Raw genomic sequence first — 17106 nt, 5'->3', positions numbered from 1 at the left:
TATATGGTAGGTCCTTAAAAAAAAACTCATTTTGGGCACTCAGAAAATGATTAAAAATAGTTAGAAAGATCGGAAATGCATACAAATTGGTCCTCATCCATAAAGTGTGATCTAACTCTAGTGAAAATTTATGTGGTGCCCTTTCGAAAAATATTTTTGATAACTGATTCACAAAATCCCTCTATTTTTAGTACTTGAAAACTATTTTAAATCACTGATTTTCCGAACCAATCAAAACTTTTCCCACAGATTGATGACATGGCGGCCATCCATCCATCCATCCATCTCTCCATCCCACATCCATCCATCCATCTATCTACAGAAAAAAAGAAAAAGAGATACTCCCACCCGCAGCCCAAACCCTAGCTCAGATCCCATCGACCCCTCCCCCATCGCACCCCTCCTTCCTCGTCCCCATCTCCTCGCCGCCGCCACCTCCTCCCTGTCCCCCTCCCCATTCAGTCCTCTCCCCGCCGCTCCCACCCACCGCCGTCCTCCTCACCCATCGCCGCCGACCTCGTCCCTCCCTCCCCTCACCATCTCTCCCTACCCTATGCCCCAGATCAAGTCGAGCAGGTCGGCATCCCATCGATCCACAGCCAGATCCGCCACCCCGACCCGCTCCTCGTCCCACCCACCCCAATCGGAGGGAGTCATCCCTCGCGGAGCGGCATGGACTCGGCGATGCTCTCGCTCACCTGCACGGGCCTCGGGGACGCGAAGGACGACGACGACGGAGGCGTCGTCAGCTACGTCAAGGGGACCACCGCCTTGGTACCGCCCCCACTCTCCTCGCCTTTCCCCGTCAAGGGCTACGTCAAGGGAAACCACTATCGCTGGAGGCGCACGGCCCCGGCGGCGACCGGCCGAAGAAGCCGCGCCGCTACGGGGTCATGGAGATGAGGAGCCCCTGCTACTCCTTCCGTCCCGCCCACCACGCGCTCCAGGTACGCCCGCCCGCCCAGCTCACCCCCCATCTCATATAAGCGCTACATGCATTTCTCCGTCACTGCTGGTGGTCGCGACGTGCGGATTTGAGTCCCGCGTAGCTCAATTCCACTGAGCTATGTGTGCACGCGTCTCGTTTGGAATCAGCATTTTACTGCTCCCAAATTCAGATCGAAGCCTCATTTGGGCCTTACTTAGTCGTGCCATTAGTTCTGTGGTGCGTAGAATTAGTTGAGGCACACGTGTGGAGAAGTTGGAGCCTATGACGATCATGGGTTCCATTTACAGATAATTTTTAGGGGTTTCCAGTTTATTCAACTTGGTTCCACAATTGCCGCTGATTACTACTGTGGTATAGAGTATATGCTACCAGTCATATTTGTGTCAAGGTTTATTGGTGCGAGTGTGGTTGGCATGTAAGGGAGACACTATGAATATGGATAAGACAAATTCCACCTGCAGAGGGGACGTGGATATGTGATGGTGATATGAGGAAATGTGGTTGTAGTATTTTCTGCCCAATTTCCGTGTGTCTCCATCACGGCCTCTTTGGAGGTTCAATTTCCTTCAGACTCCCTGTAGCTTCCTTCTGAAGGATGGCAATGTTGCACATATCTTAGAATGAAAGCTGAACCATCCTGAATTTAGAGAAATCTCTGAAGATACAGAGATAATTATCAGAACAAAGACACATAGCTCCTTACTGGGTTCCCACTTTACTAAATTTCTGTGCTGGTTAATGATAATGCTGCTTCTTTTTCACTGTCTAGACATTTCTGATAGCAGGTTCTCAAGCCAGCCGTATTTTATTCCAGGAAATAATGGATAACTTGTTTACTTCATTTTTTAAAACAGATAATACATATTGAACTATTCATATTAATCTAAAATAATAACCAAACAACTACAGGACAGTGGATTAGTAGCATGCATGTGTGACTTAGTTTTTGGTGTGTTTTGCTTGCAGGTCATTGTTGTGAAGGCCGCCATGGGAAGGCGTGGGGGATTTGGCACAAGGCAGGTGATCGAGTCTATGCTCTCTCCTCCCAAGGAAAGACCTAAATTCAGTTTGACAGAGAGTACAGAAATGGTTTCATGGTGTGTTTAGGTTGTGGAACTTATAATTAGAAGGTTTAGAAAATGTTAGTCGAGCTAACCGTTCACAATCTGAAGTAACTTTAACTTGGTACAAAATTGGTCTGATATTAGTTTTATATCACAAAAGTAGGGAGGTTCCTGCTGCTTATTAGTATCACCTTTGGATTATTACTGCGTTCGGTTCACCACTGTACTGATTATCTTGACAAGCATTTGTTTAATAACTAGAATACATTGTCTGCTGGGAACTCTATTTACCTTACCCTACATGTACAATGCACAAGGTCAATTTGCGTAGTATTACAAATGTCTGTGAGGGTCCTTTGTGCTACTACTATAATTTCATTCATGAATTCTGCACATAGAATTTTCATCGTGCTATAGAATTGCTTGTATCTGAATCTGTTTGTCGTTTCTAGTCAAAAGTCGATTATTGCTGGTGTGTTCAGGGTTCTATTTCTGTCATCTAAAATATGTGTTAATTCTGATACAGTGTCAAGAGCTATGTGAGCCCTCCTGGAAGGGGCTTTGGTTGGACCTCTGATTGACCTCCCCATAGACTTCGACTCAAGGTAAACATGAATTTGCTTTTGTTGTTGCTACAAATGTCATGGGAGTCTTGTTGATAATAGTTTATGAGTAAACCCTGTGGTAAAAAAAATGTCATGGGAATGTGACACGTACTGTTTGTGAATGCCTGTGATTGGATTATTGGATATCTGTTGATTATATGTCCTTATCCATCATTGTCTGGTTGTTCTTGCAAGCATTATTAGTTAGGTTGTGTAGGTGCGAAATTCTGCTTCTCGATTAGTCTATTATTCTCCTGAGACCCTCTTTTTTCCTACATTGTCTGTTGTTTGGATGGGCCGCTATCATAGGTCCATGTGACGCCCCCGATTCAATCGTACACTAATCATGCACGCAAATGTGTACAATCAAGATTAGGGACTCACGGGAAGATATCACAACACAACTCTAAAACATAAATAAGTCATACAAACATCATAATACAAGCCAGGGGCCTCGAGGGCTCAAATACAAGTGCTCGATCATCGACGAGTCAGCGGAAGCAACAATATCTGAGTACAGACATAAGTTAAACAAGTTTGCCTTAAGAAGGCTAGCACAAACTGGGATACAGATCGAAAGAGGCGCATGCCTCCTGCCTGGGATCCTCCTAAACTACTCCTGGTAGTCGTCAGCGGCCTGCACGTAGTAGTAGGCACCTTCGGTGTAGTAGGAGTCGTCGTCGACGGTGGCGTCTGGCTTCTGGGCTCCGGCATCTGGTTGCGACAACCAGAGAGAAAGGAAAGAGGGAAAAGGGGGAGAAAAGCAACCGTGAGTACTCATCCAAAGTACTCGCAAGCAAGGAGCTACACTACATATGCATGGGTATATGTGTAAAGGGCCATATCGGTGGAATGAACTGCAGAATGCCAGAATAAGAGGGGGATAGCTAATCATGTCGAAGCCTATGCTTTTGGCCACCTCCATCTTGCAGCATGTAGGAGAGAGTAGATGGTAAGTTCACCAAGTAGCATCGCATAGCATAAACCTACCCGGCGATCCCCTTCACGTCGCCCTGTTAGAGAGCGATCACCGGGTTATATCTGGCACTTGGAAGGTTGTGTTTTATTAAGTATCCGGTTCTAGTTGTCATAAGGTCAAGGTACAGCTCCAAGTTGTCCTGTTACCGAAGATCACGGCTATTCGAATAGATAAACTTCCCTGTAGGGGTGCACCACATTTCCCAACACGCTCGATCCCATTTGGTCGGACACACTTTCCTGGGTCATGCCCGGCCTTAGAAGATCAACACGTTGCAACCCCACCTAGGCTCAACAGAGAGGTCAGCACGCCGGTCTAAATCCTATGTGCGCAGGGGTTTGGGCCCATCACCCATTGCACACCTGCATGTTGCGTACGCGGCCGGAAGCAGACCTAGCCCCCTTAATACAAGCGCGAGCTTACGGTCCAATGCGCTGCGCGCCGCTCAGTCGCTGACGTCAAAAAGAGTTTCGGCTGATACCACGATGCCGAGTGCCCATAACTGTTCCCGCGTAGTTGGTTAGTGCGTATAGGCCAGTGGCCAGACTCAGATCAAATACCAAGATCTTGTTAAGTGTGTTAAGTATCCGCGAACGCCGACCAGGGCCAGGCCCACCTCTCTCCTAGCTGGTCTCAACCTGCCCTGTCGCTCCGCCACAAAGTAACAGTTGGGGGCCGTCGAGAACCCAGGCCCACCTCTACCGGGATAGAGCCACCTGCCCCTTCAGCCCCCCATCTTCGAACAATATCATAAGTAATGTAACAGTATAAAGTATATAGCATATGCCTGTGATTACCTCCCGAGTGATCACGACCCAGTAGTATAGCATGGCAGACGGACAAGAATGTAGGACCATTGATGGAACACTAGCATCCTAAACTAAGCAATAGGATAGCAGGTAAGGGGAACAACTGTAGCAACAATGACAGGCTATGCATCAGAATAGGATTAACCGAAAGCAGTAACATGCTACACTACTCTAATGCAAGCAGTAGAGAGAATGAATAGGCGATATCTGGTGATCAAGGGGGGGGGGGCTTGCCTGGTTGCTCTGGCAAGAGAAGAGTTCGTCGTCGATGTAGTCGATCATAGGGGTACCGACATCGGTCTCAGGGTCTACCGGAAAGAAGTAACGGAGGGGGAACACAGTAAATAACAGAGCAATCAAAGCATCTCAAAGCATAACATGACAAATGTGGTGCTAGATGTGCCCTAACGCGGTAGTAGGTGATATCGACAAAAAGGGGAAACATCCGGGAAAGTATCCCCGGTGTTTCGAAGAGATGAACCGGAGGGGAAAAGTTGCGTGTTCGCTATGATAGGGATGTGTGGCGGATGAACGGACTGCGTATTCGGATTCGTCTCGTCGTTCTGAGCAACTGTACAAAGTTTTCCCATCCGAGCTACGGTTTATTTTATATTAATTTTAAAAGATTTAAATCATTTTTAGGATTTATTTAATTATTTTAAAACAACATTATCCAGAACAGTGCACGCTGACGTCAGCATGACGTCAGCAGTCAACAGAAGAGTTGATTGGTCAATTGACATGTGGGTCCTGTTTGTCGTTGACTGTTTAGTCTAATTAGGGTTTAACTAATCTAATTACGGTTTAATTAAACTAACTAGTTAATTAGATTAATTAAACATGATTAATTAACTTAATTAATTTAGTTAATTAATTAATTAAATTTATTATTATTATTATTATTATTATTATCATTATTTTATCTAAAACGTTCTGGGGGTGGACCCCACTTATCATAGACACATGGGGCGGGGCCCAGCTATCAAAGGCCCGTGGCCTTAACGGGCGCTGGGCGATGGATCGAGCGCGGGGCGCCTGGACGCCCGCCCGCAGAGACGGAGGTTGGCCACCTCCGGCGGCAAGTGGCCGGAGCGGCGAAAGCCAGGGGCGGAGGCGAGCGAGGTGGCTGCGGCGGTGGTGCCGGCGGTGGTGCCGGCGGCAGCCGCAGAGGGAGGCGACAGGGGGCCGGAGACGGGAGCTCTGGCGGTGCGGGAGGAGCGTCACGGCGCGGGGCGGCTGCAGCGCAGGCAGAGACTCCGCGGGGCGATGACAAGCGACGGCGGGGCGCGGTGCGGCCGCGGCGATGCGAGGGCGACCGCCGGAGGTCTGTGGCAGGGGCGACGGCGGCGCTGTAGCGGAGGCGGAGGCGTAGCTGCAGCGGGGATGGGTAAGGGCAGCGGCGGCTGCGAACGGCGCAAGCGCGCGCGGCCATGGGCGCGCGAGGGGCGCGAGGAGGGGAGCAGCGGTTACGCACGGGGTTCCAGGGACACGGGCTCGCGCGCCCGGGCGCGTGCAAGGGTGCGCGGGGCGCCGACCATCGCGGGCAGGGGGAGGTGAGCGCGGTGAGCGGGGGGAAGCGGAGGGAGGCAGGGCCTCATCGCGATTCGTAGGGACGGGGGCAGCGGGGGTCGAGGTGGGGAGACGGGGACGACGTGCGTAGTCGGAGTAGGCCGGTGAGGGAGGTCCGGCGAGGCGGCATGGGCTCCGGGCGATGGCGAACGATGACGAGGCGGCGGCGTACGGCGGCGGCCTCCTCTCGATCCCGATCCAATCGGGGGAGAGAGGGGGGAGATATTTTGAGGGAGTGTGGGGGGTGTCGGTAGGCGAGTGGGGGAGTGGGGGGGGGTTATGGGGTGCGGGGGTGGGCCGGCCGGTTGGTTGGGCCAGGTGGGCTGGTGCCCTGCTCGGCCGAAGCCTAGTGGGGGGTGTTCCCTTTTTATTTTTATTTTGTTTGTTTGTTGTTTTTTTTTGTAATTTCTTTCCTTTTTATTTATTTTCTTTTTTGTTTTAAATCATTTTAAGCTATCCAGGCATTTTATAAAATTGTGTTTATTACACCATATTTACTTATGCAAAATATGGCACCTCCCGAACATTTTTGTTTTAAATTTTGAAAAACTTTTATTGTTGACATTAATTTGAAATTGAATTTTGAATCGGTTTTGATCCAACGTGATATTATCAACAGTAACCGGGGTGACGTGGCACCGTTAACGTGGGATTACTGTAGCTTAATTACGCGGGCATCATAGTCCATGAGGCGAAACGCTCACTACTCGACCATTTCTTTACTGAACTAGAAGCAACAGAGGCAGACAGAGGCAAGATATTTGAAACAAGCTGAAGTCCTTTTGATTCTTGATTTCTAGCATACACATGCAACCTGATTGATGATGTTACTGTAGATATGATGTAGGTTTAGTGCTTACTATTTTTTGATGCCATGCATGTTACCTTCGTTTCTGTCTATGCCTTCTTTAGTGTTTTGCCAGCTAACTAGTCTATTGGGCGTTTTGAAATATGAAGATGCATGTAAGCACTGTTGCTGGCAATCTGGCACATCATATCAGTCTTATCCCTTGTTCTGTCACTAGCATACACTACAATTTGGTGCTGATTTTGTGTTGATATGAACTTGCAACAGTATTACATTGTGGTGTTTTTCTGCATGTTGTCCTATCACTAGTTTCATGCTGCCTTCACATTTGAATCTATTACTTGTTTTTGTTTTTTCATTGATTAGTATCAATTGTTGTATTGTAGACTTAAAATTGTGGTGGTTCCTCTTTTAAAGAAGCTCAAACGTGAAGTGTGAAGTAGTGAAGTGTGAAGCAAGTGTGAAGCCGTGAAGTACTACTCAGTGAAGAGCAGCATACATACTGTAGCATATGTGTGTTGTAAAGATTGTAATAGATTTATTTAGTGGTATATTTGATGGATTTTATGTGTTCTCTGTTCTATTTTAAATATTGATTATGTATGTGGTTTGAAAACTTTTGAAATGGAAACTTGACCAGCGGGGCTACTTATGAAAATAATCTGTCTAATTTGTACATTTCTGACATGTGGGACCAATTTGAGAGATGAACATAACAAGTGGGACCCATCTGACTAGTGGGACCAGCTTGAATATATAATGGATGAAAATAGAAAATTAATAGCCTATAAAAGGCCATGACCCAGAAAATAAAAAGGACGAATTGCTGGGCTAGGCCCATGTAGCTAGCGAAAATTGATAGGAAAATATATATATATATATATGGGCTGAATTAATGGGCTCGGCCCATGTAAAACACCGAACTGGACCGGGCTGATTCTTGTCAACGACCTTTTCATTTGGTCTCAATTTTGCTACGTCAGCTTGCCACGTCGGATCCGACGTGGCCTGGGCAGAGAGCTAGCGACCAAAATAGAAGGTCATAGGATCAACAACCTTTTGTTTTGGTCATTCCCTTCCACTACCTTATCCCGAAGAAGGTCGTTAATTTCAGTTTACGACGGCCAGCTTTTGACCATCTGTTTTTGCTTAAAAAAGGTCGCAAATGGAAAACAATGACCATTCAGTGACCAATAGTGATGGTCGCAACTTGACGTATTTCTTGTAGTGTGTGCGCGATATACAGCATACAGTTCGCTCCGATGAACTGTTTGCGATGATCGAGGTGAACACAAACGATTCAGCGTAACAAGATGTGTGTTATACCCGGCAAACAAGTCGGTAATTAGAATTATGTGCGATCATTATAGACAGCCCATACGGACTTTTTTTGTGAATTGTGTGCTCGTCAGGGCACACAGTTCAACAAACCAACTTGTGGGCGATAATGTAGAAGATCTCTGTCGAATACTTACTACTAACCGTCTACAATGAGATTGACAGGATAAACAGAGATAACGAATTAATATGAGCAAATGGAAATAGAGATATGTATAGTCTGCTTAATTTAGTCCTTGTTGTTGTTGGATGGCCCCGCGACATCGTCTTGGCGAGGATGCTTCTTGCCACTGACGGTTGGCTTTTCATCGCCACCGCCGTCGTCATCGTCGTTGCTATCGTTGTTGTCCTCCTCCTTGTTCGACCATTCCTCCTCATCATCATCGTCATCCTCTTCTTCGTCCTCCGACTGCTCCTCGTCCATCTGGTTGTCGTCTGACAACTCCGAAGGAGGCGTCCCTTCCATGATCCGGATGTAATCGAGGTCTGCCCGCTCGACACCGGACTCATGGAAGACGAGCGGGATGATTCCGATGTTGACCTATCATCGGGCGCCAGACTGCTGGCTGAATTGTCGTCCTCGATGTCGCTCGACATGGCTGCAGAGTGTGTGCCAGTGTGTAGCGCGGCCTGCCGGGGACAATGAAGACGATGGACACTTAAGCGGGGTATGCAGAGAAGAGGAAATGCCAATTGAAGCAGGGGTTGACGTATTATCTAACCGCTGATATAATCAACCGCAATTATTTGTACCCAGTCGCTCCAAATTCCCGGGGTTGCGCATGACTCCTATTGGCTGGTTTATTTTTTAAGGACAAAAAGAAGGAATGAGTTTTGGGATTATGCACCGGTACCGGTACGAATGGAGTAGGACAGTTGGCAAGCAATAAATTGAGCTCTTCTTATTGATAAAGCCAGTAATAATCAAACTACAAAGGAAAAGAAAAAAAAGACAAAGGAAAATATCTGCACGAATCTTCGTGTAACATCAATGGCATAGGACCTAGATGTGCATTACTTTAGAGCACATCTAGATGTGCTTTAGCAATACTGTCAAACAAAACCCCTAATCATCATTACAAACAGCGCATAGAACATGGCTAATGCGACAACCAGAACTACACATGCTAGTTCCATCTTGTCTCTTGCTTTCATCTGTTGCCTGTGATTGATTCTTTCTTGCTTCATCGTACCGATTGTACATTTCAGATCAGCCAGTTTCTTCTTCAGCTTTACGTTATCTTCTGCGAGCTTGGTGATAACACTCCGAGCCCTGCCATGCCATTCTTCATCCAGCCAGTTAACAAAGGCACAAGCCTCATGTCGCTGCCAATGTTAAATAGTATTCAGGATGAGCGGTGGCATTAACTGAAGTAAAATGATGAACTTAGCAACCTCTAAGGGGCAACTGAGAAACCGCCTACCAATGTCGAATCCCTCCGTGCATACACGTCGAGCGGGAGTGCGCCCGTGCACACAACTCAGCTTTTGGTACTTCTCGGTGGCGCAAAACTCGGAGTCGAACTCGTGTTGCGGGAGTCTGGAGTCATGCTCTGGATCCAGTGGCAGATCGCTTTCCTAGGGGGGGAGGGGGTGTCATTCAGGACGGATTCGGCATGGAGCTATACTTCGGAAATGCTAAAAAAGATCGGGATAGATTGGAACCTGATAGGACGATTCGGATCCGTAGTACACCTGCCTTCTGATGACCTTAGGCAAGTGCTCAGCGACGATCGCCGTCGTGGCAGCGATACGAGCAGGAGCAGCCGCACCGAAACCATCAACACCACTCGTCCACATTCCCCCAATGTCAGCGCCACGCGAGGGAATTTGGAGGCTATGTAGGGATTTGGGGGAAATGGGGAAACTTTGGAGATAAGCTAACGGTCGGGAACTACTTATGGCACTATTTGTTGTATACGGCACACTATTTATACATGTCGTTTGTGTTAGGTATTACAACGTCACACACGATTTCCGCACCAAACCGTGTGAGAAGACAACATAGGTTAGACACGGTTGCCGTTACATAACCGTATGTGATGTACTACCATGTCCATATAATTGAGTTACAATGATACCATGTAAACAGCCACTCTGCGAATATTCGTAAAAAAACAGCTGCTCTGCATATAGAGATGGCGGCGGCGGCCTAGGCAGCGGCTACCAGAGAAGAGGTCAATCCTCGGTCGATGGGTGGTGGTGGCGTCATAGGAGGTCAATCCTTGGTCTGTGGCGGGAGATAGGAGGAGCCCACCCATCGAGGTCGGCGGCGGCGTGATTCGAGCACATCCATCGCAGTCGATGGCGGGATAGTGGAGGTCGAACTTCAGGCGACAACCACACTAAGCTTTGCTCCTCGACCCTGCTGTCTCGGCGTGCCGCCGCATCGTGCTTCTCTGTCTACTGGGTGGAGGTCGCCGCGCGGCTAATTAATTAAGTTATTATTTTTGGCTTAATTAAGGTATTCAATTCCTAAGGGTAGTGTTGTACTAGTACTCTGCGTGTAAATTGACTGGCCATTAATTTTTGTCATTGCACATCTAGATAACAACATGGAGCACCCTCAGTAATTATGAAAATAAAACCTTGTGATTTATGCACGCATCTTTGGGCAGCAGTTAATCCGTGTATTAATGTTGTTGTTTTTTTAATTACCATTCGTGTGCTGCAGATGGAATGATCTCGATGGATGAAGAATCGGAAAACCGCAGATTTTATCAGTGGCGTGACAGAGTTCATGAATTTGGTTGAAAGTACAAAGAGGAGAATTGGTGATGTGGATTACATCCTGTGTCCATGTACTGATTGTGCCAATACAGAGTCACATGAAGTTGCAGATGTCCAGTTGCACTTAGTCTCTAGGGGATTCATGGATGGATATACACGTTGGACCAGACACGGTGAAGAGGAGGTCATGGATGAAGATACCCAGGCAGCGAGATGCCAAACCCCGATCAGTGTCACATGGATGTTGAATCTAACATCAGGGTAGAGGCGTCAAGCTACCAACGGAACACCGGAAAACCGAAATGCCCACTGGAAAACCAAGACGTCAACGCAGATGACGACGATCTTGATATGCCAGATTTTGCTGCTATGATTGCAGATTTCGAGGGCCCAAAAAAGGATATGGTTGGGTACAAGGATCTGTCAACCATTGATACGGACTCCAAGAAAGAATTGCATCCAGGTTGCAAAAAGAAATATTCCAAGTTGAGTGCCACCCTAGCGCTTCTCAGATTTAAAGCAGCAAACGGTCTATCAAACAAGGGCTTCACAGAGATGTTAGGTATTTTCAAAGGAATTCTTCCGGAAGATAATGTGCTCCCCGGAAGCACGAATGAAGCGAAGAAAATTGTTTGCCCATTGGAACTTGAAGTACATAAGATACACGCTTGTGTGAATGATTGTATATTGTACCGTGGTGAGTACAAAGATCTGCGTGCATGTCCCGCATGCAAGCATGCACGATACAAGCGCAGGAGAGCAAAGGACAAGTACAAATTGGACAACGAGATCAAGACAGGAATCTCGTTCAAGGTTGTTTGGTACTTGCCTATAATTCCAAGGTTGAGGCATTTGTTTGCAAACCCTAGAGAGGCAAAGAGGTTGCGGTGGCATCATGATGAGCGAATTGCAGATAGGTTTATGAGGCACCTGAAAGATGGGGATCAGTGGGAATTAATCAACAACAAGTATGTAGACTTTGCCAAGGATCCTAGAAGTATAAGGCTCAGGGAGTGTACTGACGGGATGAATCCTTTTGGCGGTATGAGCACCAATCACAGCACATGGCCGGTGCTTCTGTGCATATATAACCTAGCTCCTTGGTTGTGTATGAAGAAAATATACATTATGATGTCAATGATTATCCAAGGCCCAAAGAAAAACTAGAAATGACATCAACATTTACTTTCAGCTACTGGTAGAAGAACCGCTGACAGTGTGGATAGATGCGCCTGCTGTAAAATGTTATGATGCTTACAGAAAGGAGATTTTCAATCTACATGCGATGCTGGTGCACACCATTCAAGATATGCCGGCATTAGGCAACACATCGGGGCAGAAAACAAAGGGAGATGTAGGGTGTGTCACATGCATGGATAGGACAGCTAGCAGAAGACTTCCCCACTCGCACAAAACCATGTATTTGCGTCATCGTAGGTTCTTACAGAAAACTCACCCATACCGAAAGATGATAGCTGAATTTGATGGTACGGCAGAGGCAGGTGTGGGCCTAAGACCCTATGAAGGGGATGTGGTCCACAACATGGCTAAAAAAATTAATGTTGTGCTTGGCAAGAACCACCCTTTGACGGTGAAACAAACACCCAAGGGTGAAGTGTTTAAGAAGAAATTGGTGTTCTGTAAATTACCTTACTGGGAGATTTTACATGTACGTCACTGCATCGATGTCATGACGTAGAGAAGAACGTATGTGAAAGCATCCTTGGTACTCTGCTCAAGATTAAAGGTAAAAGAAAGGATGGTGACGGTTCACGGCTCGATATGCTTGCTGATCAATCAAGACGCAAGAGTGAAGCAGAAGATGATGACAAATTCATCAAAGCTCGCCAGAGTTACAATTTCAGTACAAAAGAAGCAACACAGTTCTTCACGTATTTGTTGTCAGTTAAGACACCCTCTTCCTACTGCGCAAACATCAGAAGTCTCGTGGATGTGAGCACAGGTAAAATGAAGTTGGGACACATGAAGTCACATGATTGCCACGTAATGTTGACACAAATCCTCCCGGTGGCCATCAGGAATCTGATGGACAAAGATATAAGAAACACACTCATTGACCTCTGTGATTTCTTCAACCAACTATGGCAGAAAGTTGTAGATCCTGAAGAGTTGGGTCATATGCAGGATGATATTGCAAGAATATTGTCCAACCTAGAGATGTTTTTCCCACCATCATTCTTTGATGTCATGGTCCATCTCACTGTGCAACTTGTCGATGAGATAAAGTATTGTGGTCTTGTGTTTCTTCGCAACATGTACCCCTTCGAGCGGTTCATGGGAATACTGAAGCGCTTTTGTCGGAACCGAAACCATCCAGAGGCAAGCATCCTACAAGGTTATACCGCGGAGGAGGTTGTTGAGTATTGCACCGAATACATGAAACAAAGACCTATAGGTTTGCCCCTCTCTCGCTGAGGGAGTCCTGGATTAGGGGGTCCCGGGGCGTCCGGGCTATGTGACATGGGCCGGACTGGTGGGCCATGAAGATACAAGATAGAAGGCCTTTCCCCGGGTCCGGATGGGACTCTCCTTTGCGAGGATAGCAAGCTTGGCATTCGGATGCGTAGTTTCCTTTCTCTGTAAACCGACTTTGTACAATCCTAGGCCCCTCCGGTGTCTATATAAACCGAAGGGGCTAGTCCGTAGAGGCAATCATAATCATACATGCTAGACATCTAGGGTTTAGCCATTACGATCTCGAGGTAGATCAACTCTTGTAATCCATATACTCATCAAAGTTAATCAAGAAGGAAGTAGGGTATTACCTCCATTAAGAGGGCCCGAACCTGGGTATACATCGTGACCCCTGCCTCCTGTTACCTTCGATCCTCTGACGCATAGTTCGGGACCCCTACCCGAGATCGGCCGGTTTTGACACCGACATTGGTGCTTTCATTGAGAGTTCCACTGTGTCGTCAACAGAAGGCTCGATGGCTCGTTCGATCATCTAGAACAATGCCGTTTCCGGGGAAGATTTCCTCCTCGGCCAGATTTTTGTGTTCGGCGGCTTCATTCTGCGTGCCAACTCAACTGGCCACCTCGAACAGATCGACAGCTATGCCCCTGGTCATCAGATCAGTTTCAGGAACCTAAACTACGTCGCTGATATCCGAGGAGACTTGATCTTCGAAGGGTTGGCGGCCTCGACCACCGCTCTGGCCTTAGATTCGGAGCAAACCATCGGGTCCGAAGAAGGGAGTTTGGAGCCCACCGGACTCTCCGCTTCAAACCGCATTATAGAGGGTCAGGAGGCAATTGTGTCCGGGGCAAACTCGGAATTGGACCGGGTTCCCCCTACCATTGAAAGGCCAGACTCGCCCCCGGACTCCAGATCCGGACTCTCGAAGTCCGCACCAAGCAAGCATGGCCAGGAGGCCTTCGCCCCGGCCAGCCCTGGGGACTCTTGTTTCCCCGTCCAAATCTCGCTATTAAACGAGGCTCTGGACTTAATGCGATCCCTCGCCATTATAGAGGAATCACTGCCGAACTATGCCCAGCCCGGACTAGGGGCTGAAAGCAGGGAATTTACGTCCCACCCACCACCCACTTCATAGCCACTGTCAAGGATTTAACCGACATGCTGGACTACGCCTCCAAGGACATCAACGGCATGGATGACGATGCCGGAGACAAACAAGGCCAAGACCCGCCGATCATCGGACGTTGGACGGCCACCTCCACATACGACGTGTATATGGTGGACACACCCAAAGAGAATGACGATGACGGCAGGAAGGATCCGGTTGAGGACAAGCCTGCTGAGGCACCTCCAAAGCATCGACGTCAGCGGCGCTGCTCAAAATCGCGTCGCGAAAAAGACAGCAATACCGGCACCGGAGACAATAACACTCTGGAGAACGCCGAAGACCCCGAAGCCCCTGTTGAGCCAACATCCGAACAGGATAATTGGGAGGATGGGCAAGTTAACCCTGATGATCCAGTCGGGAATGAGGACTCGGAGGATAGTAACTATCTACCAATCTCCGAGGATGATATGAGCCTTGGCGACGAAGACTTCATCATGCCAGAGGAACCACTCGAGCAGGAGCGCTTTAAGTGCCAGCTAATCACCACTGCGAGAAGCCTAAAAAAGAAGCAACAACAGCTCCAAGCCGAACAGGATACACTCAATGACAGATGGACCCAGGTCCTGGCTGTCGAAGAGTATGGCCTTCAACGCCCAGCAAGGAGTTATCCGAAGTGTCGGCTACTACCACAATTCGACGACGAGGCCCTCGAGCCCATACCGTCAAGGCATGACCGTGCTGATGAACCAGACCGGCCACCACGTGGGCGAGATAAAGCGGTCACCTATGCCGAACACCAACCTGCACCACCTCGCCGTAGAGGCAGAGAAACGGCGGCTCCAGGATACACCTACGACCTACGGCAGGACCTGGACAATAGAGCAGGCCAAGCCAGATCAATCTATGGATCAAGGGGGCGTGCCCCAATGCGAGAAGACGACCATCAGGCCTGGCGCGACAGGCCCAACCTCACCCGGGCCGAAAACTGCATACGGACTTCATCCGAACTACGACGTGACGTCGCTCGATACAGAGGCGCCGCACACCCCTTATGCTTCACCGATGAGGAATGGAGCACCAGTTCCCAGAAGGGTTTAAACCCGTGAACATTGAACCATACGATGGTACGACGGATCCTGCAGTATGGATCGAAGATTTTCTTCTCCACATTCACATGGCTCGCGGTGATGATCTCCATGCCATAAAGTACCTCCCCCTAAAACTCAAGGGACCAGCACGACACTGGTTAAACAACCTCCTAGAAAACTCTATTGGTAGCTGGGAAGATTTGGAGGATGCCTTTAGAGACAACTTCCAAGGAACCTATGTTCGGCCTCCAGACGCCGATGACCTTAGTCAAATATTCCAGCAACCCGGAGAGTCAGCCCAGAAACTCTGGACCAGTTTCTTAATTAAAAAGAACCAAATTATCGATTGTACGGACGCCGAAGCCCTCGCGGCCTTTAAACACAGCGTCCGTGACGAGTGGCTCGCCCGACACCTCGGCCAAGAAAAACCGAAGTCTATGGCAGCTCTCACCGCACTTATGACCCGCTTTTGCGTGGGAGAAGATAGCTGGCTAGCTCGTAGAAGCAACAGCACCAGTGACCCTGGCACCTCCGAAGCCAGAGATGGCCATGGCAAGCCACGGTGCAACAAACACAAGCGTCAAAGCAACAATGAAGATACTGAAGATACGACAGTCAACACCGGATTCAGTGGCTCTAAACCCGGTCAGCGAAAGAAGCCATTCAAAGGAAACAAAGATGGTCCATCCAGTCTGGACAGAATACTCGATCAGCCTTGCCAGATTCATGGCACCCCTGACAAGCCTGCCAACCATACGAAGAGAAATTTTTGGGTCTTTAATCAGGCCGGTAAAATAAACACCGAACATAAGGGGAAAGGGCCGCCCAGCGAGGACGACGATGAATAGCCTCGCCCAACGAACACAGGGGGGCAAAAGAAATTCCCCCCCGAGGTAAAAACAGCGAACATGATCTGTGTCACTCATATCCCCAAGCGGGAGCACAAGTGCGCACTAAGGGACGTTTATGCCATAGAGCCAGTCGCCCCAAAATTTAACCCATGGTCAGCCCGTCCGATCACTTTTGACCGTAGAGACCACCCGACCAGTATCCGTCATGGAGGATCGACAACATTGGTCCTCGACCCAATTATCGACGGATTCCATCTCACGTGCGTCCTTATGGACGGCGGTAGCAGTCTTCACCTGCTTTACCAGGACACTGTCCGCAAAATGGGCATTGATCCGTCAAGAATCAAGCCCACCAAAACCACCTTCAAAGGAGTGATACCCAGTGTAGAGGCCTGTTGCACAGGATCCATAATGCTGGAAGTAGTATTCGGTTCACTGGATAATTTCCATAGCGAAGACTTGACCTTCGACATCGTCCCCTTCCGCAGTGGCTATCATGCACTGCTCGGACAAACCGCTTTCGCCCGTTTCAACGCAGTCCTGCACTACGCTTATCTAAAGTTCAAGATCCTGGACCACATGGCGTTATAACAGTCAATGGAAACATGGAGCGCTCCCTCCGTACTGAGGATCATACCGCGGCCCGCGCAGCCGAAGTACAGGCCGTCCTTATCAAGCCGAATACTACATCGGCGGTCAAGCCGCCGGACACCGCAAACGAGTCCAGTCTACCATGGAGATTGACAGTCCGGCTCGTCCAAAGCTAGA

At 48.4% G+C, this 17106-nt stretch overlaps 1 long non-coding RNA gene across 1 annotated transcript; it reads left to right on the top strand.

The window, feature by feature from the left end:
* Positions 1-409: 409 nt before the first annotated feature.
* On the top strand, positions 410-7441 carry LOC123121269 (uncharacterized). The gene is made up of 4 exons (XR_006459649.1): positions 410-947; positions 1916-1969; positions 2540-2618; positions 7170-7441. It is a non-coding gene; the product is annotated as an uncharacterized lncRNA (long non-coding RNA).
* Positions 7442-17106: the final 9665 nt, after the last annotated feature.

Source organism: Triticum aestivum, chromosome 5D, assembly GCF_018294505.1.
Source record: "Triticum aestivum cultivar Chinese Spring chromosome 5D, IWGSC CS RefSeq v2.1, whole genome shotgun sequence".
Lineage (NCBI taxonomy): Eukaryota > Viridiplantae > Streptophyta > Magnoliopsida > Poales > Poaceae > Triticum > Triticum aestivum.
This window is presented reverse-complemented; position numbering and strand designations above follow the sequence as displayed.